We start from the raw sequence: 14,925 nt of genomic DNA on the forward strand, positions 1-14,925 counted from the left end.
AAGTATATATCCAAGATAAAGCCATACCTTGAATCTTTCCATAGTTGTATAAAGTATATATATATAATTATATACATATAATTATAAAGTATATATTATATATAAAGTATATCTGTATAAAGGTTATAATATTTGTATAAAGTATATAATATTTTTGTAAAGTATATATCCAGGATTGTTGTAGATTTTTTCAGAAATGGCTTGGAAGGCAGCTGTGGGGGACAGGTTCTCACAGCCTGTTTCTGTAAACAGCAGAAGTTCTCAGGTTGTTTTTAATTACAAGTAAAAGTGACAAACATGAAGGCCTTGAGAACCTTGCATATCAGAGTTCTCAGGCAGCTTTCTCATAACAAGTGGATGCTCTATCTTTGGCTGTTTTGGGAAAGCAAAAATAATTTTGAGAACCCAAATCTTGGTATTGGAAACATAAGGAGGAGTTGGTATGTTATCTCTGACCTATTGTGAGCTCAGATTTTGCAATATGCATGAACTTAATTAACACGGTTATAAAAAGTGATGGTTTGAGTGAATAAACGGAGTCAGATGCTGATCAATGAAAGGTGGGTCTCTCCCTCCATCTTCAATACAGGATAAAGCCATACCTTGAACCTTCAATAATTGTATAAAGTATATATATAATTATATGCATATAATTATAAAGTACATATTATATATAAAGTATATCTGTATAAAGCATATAATATTTGTATAAAGTATATAATATTTTTGTGAAGTATGTATCCAGGATAAAGCCATACCTTGAACCTTCAATAATTACTCTGCCAGCTCTTTACACACTGCAAGAAGCTGCTCCTCATCCCCTCTCTCAGAGGGGCCCTGTCTGAAAAAAGCACAGATCAGTGGCACAAATGGGCAGGAGAATGCTTTTACAGACATCACTAAGAGAAGGCTGGTTTAATTTCCTATAAATGATAAAGTACAGTTGCAGATGAATGGCCTTTGGCAACTAAAATTGTTTCAATAGTATCTACATGAATTCAGTGTCTTAACTAGACCTCTGAGTCAATATCTTCTATGCCAAGATATTATAATTTCTGAAAGCAATTTAAAATAAATGCTCTCATTCTTAATGTAAAGCATCATATGTTTTAAAGACAAGTTTCAGAGGATAAATAAATAATCATATTTTTATTACATCAATGGAAAGTTAGCTACTGTGACTGGAAGGAATTTTCTGACTAAAGGAGTAATATTTCAGTCAGGTCTAAAAGTGTACCCATTAATTATCTGCCATGATTTCAGAGAATGCCAATAAAAATGATCAAAGGAAGCGTACAATAAACAGATCAAGATAAATGTGTAGAGAAAGCAAAATTGGGATCTGAGGGTTTTTTAACAACACAACAAAAAGAAAAGGTAGAAAACTTGAAAATGACTGATTTTGTTTTGCAAAGGTCAATAATTTGATAAAAATCAAGCTGAAACTGTACATTTGCGTAAATATCCATGGATTTGATAACAACATTGCTGTAAATTATTAAGATTCACATTTTAAGATTTAGATTCAAAGTTTTTTTAATCCATTGGAGATTCAGTTTGACCTAATGTAAATCACATTATCCATCTGCCTGCAGAAGCAACCTTAGAACTTCTAGTTCTAGATACCACCACCAAGCAGAAAACTGTTGGGAAATCTTTTCTTGATATAATTTATAAAGTATTTTCAAAACTTTTGTAATTCCACAGGACAGATAAAAATTTGCTAAAACTATGGTTTTCCATAAGTATTAAATAAGATTTTCATTATATAAATAATAATATAAATAATATTCCAACTGATAAAATAGTATTTCAACTAATATTCTAACATTTGTTGAAATATACAGTTTGAAGATGAAAAAACTGGAGTCGATAGCAAATACACTTAAACAGAAGAGTTTAGTTATTGCAGAAAATTGAATTCTCTTGCAACGGAATGACATCATACAAGGTGACATGGTAAATGTGTTTCATCACGTGCTGCCATTTCTTCAGCAGATTCTAAAAGGCTACACATGAATAAATTCACATTACTAGATCTTTCTCTTTAGATTTCAGAACAGGAAATTATGTGAGATATAATGAATGGTACAGTTCAAAATCTATTTCTCAATATATTTCTCTCTTTTGTGATTTGGTGTTCCATAAGTCTTTCTTAAAGCTCTAAACATATTTTAAAGATGGACAAAAAAATGAGTCAGGCTATGATCAACTGAACTGGAAGAAAAAGCAGTGACAGCTGCCTTGGGTTAACCAGCAGAAGTGATGTACATTCAACAACAGCTCTAAAAAGAGTCATCTGAAATGTTTACCTCAAAAGCTTGATGAACCTTTCCAGCTTCCTTAGAAATAGCAATAACAGTTTGTTATAACTCTTGATTTATTCCAGTGAGCACCAGAACAAGAAATCTTTGAGTACATAACCTCCCTAAAGACTGATTTTAAAAATAATGCTATTTAATGCAGCTGATGATTTTCATTAACCACCTTATTCAAACATCTTAGGTTTGCCATTGTAAACACAATGATTAAATCTCCAATAAATCAACACCTACAGAGAGCCCCTCACTATGAAAAATGGTGCAGGCTTTAGTTAAGAGGGTCTATTTATTTTAATCACTATCTGCCACAGGCCTGTGGCTTTGTCAAAGTGTGACAGTTTCTTCAGGCTCTGCAACAGAAATCTAATGGAAACACAAGGGCAGTTCAATGACTGAATCACAACTCAGATTTATTGCACAAAACCATCAAATAATTTTAGAAATATCACCTTCACCACTTAAATACACTGAATTTAGTAGCAGGCTGCAAAGTGCTGTTGACCTTGCAGAAAACCTGCTGCGGCACACAGAGCTGCTTAGTTCAGAGAGGAGCTGTGCACCTCCATGTCTTTCCACAAAAAGCTCAAAGAAGGTAAATAAAGGTTCATAGAAGAGCCTTCAAACATTCATAAGGAAGAAGCTTTAAAGGCTCATAGAAGAACCTGAAAAAGAAAGTTCATAAATCTGAGCAACTAAACACAGTTATCACCACATCCAACATTTTGATTCAAGTAACTCAACTGTTTCACCCAAACTCCAGAGCCACTTCTAACAGCAAGGTATCTTCACCTGGAATAATTCACTAAAATTCACTTTAGTGAGCTGAAAGAGAGTTGTGGCAATGTCAACCTCTGTAGAGCACTGCTGAGAAAGCACTCTCTGAAACTGGAATTTTCTCCACAGCCACAGGAGCCTGTATGAAATTGCAGTAATTTCAAAATGGCACCAATTGTATATATATGGGTAGTGAGGTGGTGCCACAGGATTTACCTGTGGTTTATGTCATGGCATTCATCACAGAAGTTGAATTGTATCCACCTTCATTTTGTCTTTTCACTCTAAGCCACAAATCCCCAAATTTTTCAGATGGCAGGAAAATTTTCTAATGTAGGAATTCTAGGAATTTTTCTAGTATACTTTATAGGTTATAAAATAATACCGTTGTTCAACAGAACCCATTTCTTGAAGAGATTTATATTGCATTAGTCAGGGTTTCAAAAGAGTCTCTGTAGCCAGCATTTGGTTTTATGCTTGTTAAACCTCTTACACATGAGAAGGTGGCAGACTTGTGGATAGCAATTACAGCTGAACAAATATATCAGATTAAATGCTAAACAAAGGTCCTGCCCAACTAGAAAATTTCAGTCTAATATTTGGATACTTGAAAAAATTAGAGGTCAATAATTATTCAACAACAACCTAACCTTTCACATCATCTGACCACTCCTCTCGTTGTACAAACCAATTGCTCTTTACGCTTCCAAAAGGTATTTCTTAACTTACTGGGTGTTGAAATAATCAATCTTATCCACACTGGCATTGATTAAAAAGCAGCTTGAATTTTCCCCTGCAGTATTGTGAAAAATGCATATTTTATTATTAGCTTTTTGCAAATATTAAAATGAATATTTTATGTGTTATGTTAGAAAGTTATGCTGTATTGATTTTCTTAAGCAGTGTGTAAATATAATTTTAGGTTATAACATAATGTTAAAATAGAAACAATGCTATGTAAGATACTTTTTTTAAGAGAGGACTCGCAAAGAGATAGCAGCCACAGGACTCTTAAATCCTAATTGTTCAAATTTTGACCTAAACCTCAATTCTTCAAATTTTTATTACTCTAATTATATTTCTATTTTTATAACCATTTTATTAATATTAAACTTTTAAAATTTTAAAAACAAGTGACTGGCATTTTTCACAGGTATGTTTGCAGAATAAGGACTTTTAACAATAATAGAGGGCGTTCATTCCAAAGCATTATTTTTGTAGAACAAGGATTTTTCACAATAATGAAGGATGTTAATTCCAAAGTGGTGTGCAACCACTTTAATATAAGATATGGAAAAATGTAACTCAAAATTTTACACAAGAATGGGTCCTGCAATTTCTTGAAATTTTTCCATTGCTTGGTATCTGGAAATTCTTAGAAAACTCTGCTAAATACAATTTTCTGCTGTGGAATTTTTTTTTGTTTTGTTTGTTGGGGTTTTTGGTTTGATTTTAATGCTGACTGATTTTTTTTCTTCCAAACAAGCCAGTAGTAGTAGAAGTCTGATCCTACTTTAGTGACACTACTACTGTAATCAAGATCAGAAGAGGTTCCCCTTCAAGTTTTGTTTCTTATTTGTCTTTCACAGCTCTGCCGATATTTTCCAGCAATATAAATTTTTTTCCAGCTCAATATTTTCCAAAGTAAATATGCTATAAGTAGCACCATTGCTCTTGGCCTGATATATTTTCTGCTGGTTTTCTTTGTTTTTCAGATTGTTACAAGGCCAGAAAGCAGATATTTTTCAGATATTTTATTCAGATATTTTTCTCTTTTCTTCTTCCATAAGAATATCTAGTCTGGATTTTTTAAAAAACATTCAAGAAACTTTAAAGATGTTAAAATTGATTGAAAAGAAATATATATTATTGATTCCAAAGTGCTTTTCTAACAGAAAATCTGTTTAGATATTCTGTTTCAAAAATCGAGAAACATAGGAAACAAATTGAAAAGAAATTAAAAAAAAAAAAAGTCTGTTCTTACCAATGTTGATAAGTACCTCTGTTCAAACAAGCATCCTCTGAGAGAACTGATGAAAGAGAAATTGGAAAGAGAAGGCATTTGAATGCACTTAAGGTAATTTCCCTTTCAACTTTGAACTACAGTTGGATAAAATTATGTCCAAATCTCATCTCAAAATGAGCTTGAAATAAAAATGTATTTGCAATTTGGATACAATAAAACACTAAAATACTTTCTCATCACCAATTTAATCTCACAGCTTGCTAGACTGCCCTGTCCTATACACAGATAATGAATTCTCCCTGCTGGAGAGGGCTGGAAATTTGCCAGCACCCCGTTAAATAGGTCAGGAAAAGGTAGGAGGAGACAGAGCAGTGGTTACACAATCCTTGGTGGTTTAAATAGTGATAATGGGAAAAGACACATCAGTGGGGAAGAGAAAGGCCTGGGTCTTTCCTTTGGGGTATATCTTAAACTGTTAGCAATCTTCTCTGTTTCAGAACTAAATTGTCATGCTCTAATTGCCAGTTAAGTTAATAGAATTGCACAGATCTCTTCAGATTGTTTCTCTGAAAAGTCTCATCAAGATTTTCACCTCAAAATCAATATCATATTCAATTTGCATCTATTTCACCAGTGCAAAAGGTACTTAAGGTTTGTGCAGTGATTCATTTATTTCAACTGTTACATGTTTCTCTTATTAGTTGTCCTTTGGTATCAAAACCATGTAATTCTTTAGGGGCTGATGCTGTTCTAGCCTGCCAGAGAATTTCCACTGACATTAATGAGAGACAGATCTGTGAATTTCTGACAGAATAGACATAGCATGAAGATTGCTCATTTGGGATTAAGCTGGCCTTATATTTCAGTATTCTTGGCCTGCAGAAACAGCTTTTTTATTTCTCAGTAATGCCAGCCTATTGAAGTGTTACTATTTACCTTGGCAGGAAAGTTTCATACTGAAATGATTCTATGGATATAGGACTGTAAGAGTTTCACCCCTAAATGCTGGATAAATTGTTTGTCACAGTCATATCTTCTGGAAAAATCCCCACGCCAGGATTTGTTCTCCTGGGAAGCTGAGAAAAAGGAAAACAATATTCTCTCATTTGCTTCTCCTGTGTTTTGCTGCTTTGGAATGTGGTTGGAGATGGTTTATCCAACATGTGAATTGTTTTAAATTAATGACCAATCACTGTCCAGCTGTGTTGGACTCTGAAGAGAGTCACGAATTTTTCTTTAGTATCTTGTAAAACTTTCTGTCTGTATCCTTTCGCTATTCTTTAGTATAGTTTTAGTATAGCATTCTTTAACATAATGCCATAAAATAATAAATCAGCCTTCTAAGAACATGGAGTCAGATTCATCATTTCCTTCCTATGATGGGCGACCCCAAAAGTACCACAGCTGTTATTTCAGGGTGATGATGAAGAAACAGAAAAAGAAATGTCAATCTTTTCCTCACTCCCCAGACCTTAGGGCTGATTTCCTCCAGGTAACACTCCCGTAGAAGGAAAAGAGTATTCTCCTTATTTTCTCTTTTGTACATAGCTTGCAATACTTCTGATTCTCTAAACAGAATAAACCTTCCAGTCACTAAATTTCTGTGTATGCATGGAAAAAAGCATGTCTTGGGGTTTGTAACTCAAATCCTATTATATTTCTGTGGAAATATATTCAAAATATATGATACATATTTATTTAATATATAATTATATATAATATAGAATTGTAGTTACAATAATTTTATCCATATTGTTAATCATATAAATTAAAATAAATATATGTAGAAAATAAATAGATATAGAAAATATAATATTTATAATATAGTTATAATTACATAGTTATTAATAATTATATAAATATAAATGAAAATAAATAAATTTAGATATATAGAAAAAATTTCTATGGAAAATGAAAATTAGTTTCCCCAGATAGCAGGCTGCCCCTCTTGGCTCCACATAAAACATAGAGCCTAATTTTCTAATTAGTGAAATTAGACCTTAATTTGCTAATATTTAGTGAAAAAAGTAAACTTAAAATTATATAAAATACTGTGGAATTGAAGGGGATGAAATTCAGGATGTTAGGATTACATCTTGGGTAGAAACTATAGGGTTGAAAATGAAAAGGCAAGCAAAGGTTAGCACTCAGCTATCCCCTTTTATCAGGATTTTTTACCTGATATCAGACATTTCTCATCACCACTCTCAGTAGTTCCACCTGCTGTCTAACCTCCGTTCTGGTGTAATGAATTTTAGGCTCCATTTAGCTTCTGGAACGTAAGATTCATAAAACTGTGAATAAAATTTTAACAAAATTTCCCTTATTGCTTCTTATGTTTACTGTAATCCTCAAAAGCTACACAACTAGCTGCTTTCCCTCCTTTGACTCTAAATGGGAAAAGAGGTTTTACCAGGTTTTGTGCAAGAGGCACAGAGTAAATGAAGAAGAAAGCTCCTCACTTTATCAGTGGCAGTGTACATACCCGATTCTCCAAAATTCCACAGCAAACCTACAGATGAAAGAACCAGAAGAAAATTAGGATGGTAGAGAGGAGTGTTGAGAGCTCATCTCACCATTCCCCCTCATATTCTGCTCCTCCACAGAAAGGATGAAGACTTTATCTTAAATTAGGAAAAAAAATCAGAATAAATACATTTATATATGTGTATATATATATATGTGTATATATATATATATATATATAAAAGTAATCACATGGACATACGTGCATATAATTCTTTCTCTCTCCCCATATATATATATTATTTTTTATATATATTTATTTATATATATATATATGCTTGGACATGCAGGCACAAACATGGGCACAGTTCAGGGGAGTTAACACTTTGATTTGGCTGTTGATGTTTTCTGAGCAGCAATAAAGCTGCACAGTTGGCTCCCAAATTCTTCTTTACCAGTCTATTTTATTCAACCTCTTCTTATGTTTCAGGAGTTTTCAAAAAATTATGGCCATGTTAAACAGCCAAGACATTGTCTTGGCTTCTAATATTTTCCTCCATTTTCAGCTGAGGGGAAAAAAACCCCAAAAACCAGTTGAGAATTTTGTAATTCTGAATCAGTCCCGCCATTTAATTTGTGAAGATTTTAGGGTCATTCTCAAATAATTTTTTTCTCTGGTCATTTACTGAATTCTGAGTTTTTTGGTCAAATACCACTACAATAGATACCTGTTTAAAACTACCAATTAACACCAATTAGTATAACAATGCCACAGGTCCTAATTGTTTCATTACAACAGCTTTGTGAAAAATTCCTTGGCAAGGAGTGCAAAGGCAGCGCAATTCATTACTTTTCACTGCAGAAATCAGAAAACATGATTTAGGATATGAATACATTATTTAGCCAGATGGCTTTTCCTGATATTACTTTTTAACTTAAAATGAATTCTGATCTTACTATTCTTTCAATAACCCGGTTTTAAATATTTGGAACCTTTCCATTGCTTTTAAAAACCAGATGGGCTCATTGAAAATGTTCTCCCCTCTCCAAAAGCTGGGTAGTCACTTCCACCAGCAAACAAAAATCTCCTCATACCTTGTGCCTCTCCTGGGCACAGAATCTCCTACCAGGAAGGAACCACCCAGACCTCTCAGCACCTCTTTTATTGTGCCACCCAAATGTCACTCCCAGCTATTTTAATCCTGGGCCACATGAAATATTTGTGACTATTTTAGATAGTAAGTAGGGCAGGTTGTTTTCTGCAGAAGTAGTATTTACTGTGCATGTGGGTGGTTGTTTTTGTTCCTTGATTTATTCCACAGATCGGGTCTTCCAGCCTGGGGAATGTGGCACAGGAATTTCCACATCCTCACAAGTGGTAGCACTCTGATCCCCAGCTGACAGTGGTCATTCAAGAGTTAAAGACCAATAAAAGAGCAATAAAAAGATCAGTTAAAGATCAATAAAAGGGTCTAAAACATCGATCTTGGAACAGTCTTATGGAGTGAAGCTTGTTAGAGGATGTGACATTCCATTTTGCAAAATTGCAAGCTGATGGGTAATACTCAAAACAATTTCCTAGCAGAAAAATGATTGCAGAAATTTAAGATAAGAGCAGCAGCAATCTGGTATCTAAAGCTAAGGGAAAGCTGTTTTCATTCATACAAGCTGCAATTTTAAATTAGTCAGATTTGATAGATTGTTACCAGCACAAACTGAAGGAAAAAAAAAAGAATACCCAAAACCTTACCCAAACAAGACCAGCTGTTCCAGATATTTTTCTCAGTATTTCTGCATATTCACCAGATTGACTGGCCAAGCATATTCACCCTGAGGGACTCAGTTATGCTTGACAAATCAGAGATGGTATGGCTCTGCTTATATACTCTTGAAGCATGAACTCACTCTCATATTTAAATTCCTTTTTGCTGGATTTCATTTTCAAAACTTATTTAAAATTTTTATTACATTTATTTATTTCAATTTTTCATTTATTATTTATTCTCAAATGTGGAATAATGTTAATGTTTATTGAACTGGAAAATGCCCCTAATAATCAACACTTTCATTATCCCTAAAAATTATAGGAGAGACTTATAGAAAGGGAATTGCAACAAATACCAAGAGACTTATAAAGCAAAACATGTTCTGACTGACTAGATCAGTGTAAAAAACACCAGGGAAATTACTTCCCTTCAATGTACAGTCTTGGCCTACTACTCTACAAGCTCAATAAAAACAAATTAACATCCCAATTGCACTTCAAGGAATGGATATCCATTTACACGGATAATGCAAAACATCTGGCAATGAATTCTGAAGCAGCCTGTGTGCACTTCTGAGTCTACCAAAATATGGTAAAAAATACTTGCTTTTAATAAAAGAAGGCTTCTTATGCTGAAAATATTCTTACTATTCCAACTTTTTGCAAAGAACCTAAAGACTGCTCAAAATTTCTATATATCATATTAATTATATATTATATATATTTTTATGTTAAATAAAATTAATGTAAATATAATTAAATATTGATAATTAATATTATATAATAATATAGCAAATTATATAATTTTTATCAGCATGGAGGGCAGAGAATTGTTTATTAAAAGGACTAAACTACTTCCTGTGATGTGCAGTAATGTACTAGGTAATAAATACCTAGCTAAGGCTGCAGCTCCAAAGTAAAATAAAAAAAAAAAATTATATAAAATGAAACATGCATACATTGTCAGATCTAAGCCCTTCTCAGCAGGGAGACTTTAAGGAAGCTCAACTTGCCTCTGAATCTTTCCCCTCAAAAGTCCCTGAACAAAGTTAAATTTACCATTAGCAGCCATATTTTCCACAGCTTTCAGGTCTTCCACTTCTTTTTCCTGCACCCTTTGCTTTAATTTTTGGTTTGGAGCTAGAGGTGGAATTCCAATAACATTCTTGTCACTGCAGGGATAATACAGATGTTTTTACATTTTCTCCCCACTTCCAAAGGATATTTCTCTAATAATTTAAGGATTACAGCTGTTGGTTTTAACAGAACTCTGCAGAACATATTGACAGCTCCTGACAGTTTCATTCTGAGTTTTGTTTCCATGAATGCAGGATATCCAAAACCAAATTATGCATCATAAAAAATACATTAGGAATGTGGCTTTTTTCCCTGATATTACAGATACAAGACTTTGGATTCCAATGCATTCACTCCCTTAATGAGTTTTCCTCATGTATAACAGCAAAATAAATAATCCTTTGCTGCTTATGGCTCATGAAAAAAAAGGAAAATGGAACAGATTCAAGGCCATAAAGCCTGCTCCCAGAAAGGACTAATGCAAGTCATACATCCTGAGTGGCCTCTCCATCTCCATAATGAATAAACCAACGAATTCTGAGAGAACCAATTTGGCCTTGACAATTTCAAGTGAACAAGTCCAGTCTTTGTGACAAGTTCAGCCATCAATCATGCTTCACCAGTGTCACTGCCTGAAAATATGTCCCACACCATGCTTTGACTGCATTTTTCTCATCTGCTACTTACAGCATCAGAAATGTCCTTCAAGTTCCCCCTTTCCATTGCGATTATTCATGTACCATAACAGACACTCGTGGCAAATCTCTCTAGCAGCAAATTTCCTCTGGAAAACAACCTGCAGGTTTGGTCTGAGCTCTGGGGATTGGTGAATTTGCCCAGGGTAAAGGGCAAAAAGCCTGCAAACCAAGCATGGATTCTTTCCATGAGCATGAGGCTCCAGATGCCTTCAGAAAACCTATTCAGCAGCAATCTGTATCAAGCTGGATTTAGGAAATGTGGTGGTGTTTGCAGGTCTACAGGATGAGGGAAGAGATGAGAATCTTGACTCCATGTTTCAGAAAGCTGATTGATTATATTATTATATTTATTATATTAAAAGAAAATTATATACTAAAACTATACTAAAGAATAGAAGAAAGGATTTCATCAGAAGGCTATCAAGGAAAAGAATGGAATGAATAATAAAACCTTGTAATTGACCAGAGTCCCAACACAGCTGGACCTGTGATTGGTCATCAAGTAAAAACAACCACATGAGACCAATCAAAGATGCACCTGTTGGAAAACCATCTCCAGACCACATTCCTCAGCAGCAGATAATTATTGTTTACATTTCCTCTCTGAGGCCTCTCAGCTTATCAGGAGAAAAAATCCTGGCAAAAGGATTTTTCAGGAAATATGTCTGTGACAAGGAAACATCCTCGAGACACCAAGATTATATGGAAAATTTACTTGGTGAATTCCTACATAAATTATTCTTGCCTTGCAGGCTCCCAAACCAGCAAAAACCTTGAGATGCTCTAAGCAGAGGCATCTTAGAGACCCATCCCCAGTTTTTCATAGTGTTTAATAGGAGATAACAATGGCACTGGCTTCCTACATTTTTACTATAAAATCAGGAAGCCCAAATCCTTGGATTTTCAATTAGAATCTCAGCTTTGGGATTTCAGACAGCCAACAGCAACAATAAGGCTAATAGCTTCAATTTCTTCACTCTGTTCCAGAGGCCTTGAGAGAATATTTATTTAAGAAATAACATATATTTGGTTTCCATAACAACATTTTCTGAATGGCAATAAGTATAAAAACAACTTAACCCTGCAATTCCTGGTGTTCTTTAGCAGCCAGTTCTGTCCTCAGACGGCATTTTTAATTAGCATTTAAAGAATAAACTGATTTTTCATGCGTCACACATTGGGGTTTAGGGGGCTTTTTGAATCCTCAGAGTACTGCTTTTCTGGATTTATTCTTTTTTTTTTTTTTCCCTCCCATAGAGCTCTAACTTACAAGTTCAATACATCTCCCTTATCTACATCCTGCTGGGTATTTCAAAATATCTTCCCACACATAACAAGCAACTTGTTGCATTTCTTTTATTACTTGTATTCTACCTTAAGGGTCATATACTGTTTAAATAAGCCTTCAAATTATCAACAATTACTTACTCTACAATATATTTCTTCCAGTGTTACATTTAGGAAGGTCTGGCACAGCATCCAGGCTGTCAAATGGTTCGGATGAGACCCTAAGCTCATTTTTAGAGTATTAAATGTACTGCATTTTCTGCAAGCACAAGACAGAATTCCTGGTTCAGATATTTCTTACTAAAATAGAACTGGGTTAACAGAAGGTGGTGTGCAGTTGGTGTCAAAAGAATGACGTGTTCAGAAAAAAAGGAAAAAATAAAAGAAGAAAAAGTAATGACTTTTCCTATTCTAGGCTTGCTTTAAAGAGAGACAAAGTGTTTCTTTCTTCTATATCCTGTATATACCTTATATACACCTATATATATATATATATATATATATATATATATATATAAAAGTACACCTTATAAATCCTGTATAAATCTATATTTATCCTGTATAAATCTATATATATCTTCTATATCCAGTATATAACATCATAATATCTAAGGCTTGGGGTCTGTTGTTGGAAAAGTTCCATACACAGTCATGGCAAGGACACTGATTTATTCTTTTCAAAGTCTGATCCAATTTCCCAAGTATTTTATAACCACAATGGGCTCCAACCAGCAGCCTCCTGCAAAAGGGTCCTGTCTCTTTTTACCCACTGACTTCCAAATCTTTCCCAGTAGGGGAAAGACAGAAGGCAAAATACATAATTTCTGTGATTCTATGCTGATTTTTGTAGAGGAAAGTAAGCAAAGAAGCCATAAAACCATCTCTTTTTTCCATTTTCTAGTCAAGAAAGACTCACTGAAACTGATGATAATAAAAATGGTTTTACAGGTGGTTGTTGGGGATGTTTACCTTGAATGTGCGTTTTGAATGTCTGCTTTTATAGAATATGTTCAGCTACAGCATGAGTGTGCCTCCCACGAGTGGAGCACTTTAAGTTCCTGCCACCTGTAGATTCTGTTCTCCTTTGTGAAAGTGCTGCTGCATGAGAACAGTTTCCACATGTAAAGGAAGAATAAAAAAAGATTTAATTCATGGTCACTGAAATGGAAATCTTCCAAAAGTCTAGGTCCAAGAAAGCTGCTAGCATCCACTCATGAAGGGGTCAAATGCATCAAGTGTACATTAAAAAAAAAAAACATTTATACTCTCAAGGAGAAATGAGATTCAGAGTCTGGTTTTAATGGCTGCCCCTTCATAAAGTGAGCATTTACCTTGTCAGTCAGGAATGGTGCTAAATTGCATAAGAATTGCAATTTCACCAGTGAGTGGTTTCTAAAGGCTGCAGGGACCAAATAGAGGATAAACCAGAGAAATTAACAACACAATTCACTGCTGAAAACACCTCAACTCCAGCTCTTGGCAATTCTGAACAGAAAATATTCTTTTTGTTCAAGTGAATATTTCCATTAACTTTCCTGGGGTCCTCCCTAGCATTTAATTTTCCTACTGGTTCAGTATCCATTTATGTCCTATTTAATATTTATAACAGAAGTTTCACTGTTCACAAGTACCATGGTATATGCAGTTGCAGTAGCTGAGATAGGCATCAAATATATATATAATAGACATTTTAAAATAAATTATAAATCTATAAATGTATTTACATATATATATATATATAGACTTTTTTTTTAAGTGTATATATATATGTGTGTGTGTGTGTGTGTCTACAGACACACATGGTTTTTATGGAAAAACTGCTAAATTCTGCTAAATCTGATAAATTCTGCTAAATTTAAACCTGCTGCTGCTGTAAACCAGAAGGGACAAAAATACAAAGCAGTTCCCTAAAGCGGCCACTGAATGCTATTATCCACAAAGGGCAGTGAAGAAATTATAGCAAAAAGAAAAAAAAATCAAGAAAAAAAATATTGATTTTGTACTTTAGAAAGTGTAAAAGCACGTGTTGCTCAGCCCCTGCTCCCCAGAGCACACCTGCCACTTTTCTATCCAATTTTGATAAATAGTTCACATCCACCTGCATAGAAAAAAAATTAAGGGAGTATGTTACATATAAAGCATTCATATTTTTGTAATTTTTACTTCAGCATGCACGCCTACCTGTGCACGAAACCGAAATAACCAAAGATATTTCTTCAGGTGGCAGGGAGAACAACCTCAGGGTAAAACCTCTTTACTAGGGTACAGCTGTTGGCATGAAGCAGTAGGTTTCAAGATTTGTCTTTGTGAAATGTACTGCCATTTGTAAATAATTGGAATTATCTGTAGAAACAATCCCCTCTATGGTAAGCGCATGGGGATTGTTTTCAGTGAAAATCATTGTAAATAACTGAAATTATCTGTACAAACAATCCCCTATAATAGTATGTGCATGGGGATTGTTTTCAGTCAAAATCATTGAAAATAATTGAAATAATCTGTAGAAACAATCCTCTATATGCTATGTACATGGGGATTGTTTTCAGTCAAAATCATTGCAAATAACTGAAA

The 14,925-nt window shown here is 34.1% G+C and overlaps 1 long non-coding RNA gene across 2 annotated transcripts in view; it reads right to left on the reverse strand.

Moving 5' to 3' along the window:
* LOC106629675 (uncharacterized) overlaps positions 1-14,925 on the reverse strand; it is a 163,270-nt gene that overhangs the window by 25,695 nt on the left and 122,650 nt on the right. The window contains exons 7-10 of one of the 2 annotated variants that reach the window (XR_012580921.1): positions 7,547-7,573; positions 7,240-7,333; positions 5,080-5,125; positions 759-841 (exon numbers count right to left, since the gene is read on the reverse strand). This is a non-coding gene — a long non-coding RNA (uncharacterized LOC106629675). The remainder of the gene's footprint in view (positions 1-758; positions 842-5,079; positions 5,126-7,239; positions 7,334-7,546; positions 7,574-14,925) is intronic. The other variant, XR_012580922.1, reaches the window with a different exon arrangement.

The sequence above is a fragment of the Zonotrichia albicollis genome, chromosome 6 (genome assembly GCF_047830755.1).
Source record: "Zonotrichia albicollis isolate bZonAlb1 chromosome 6, bZonAlb1.hap1, whole genome shotgun sequence".
NCBI classification, from domain to species: domain Eukaryota; kingdom Metazoa; phylum Chordata; class Aves; order Passeriformes; family Passerellidae; genus Zonotrichia; species Zonotrichia albicollis.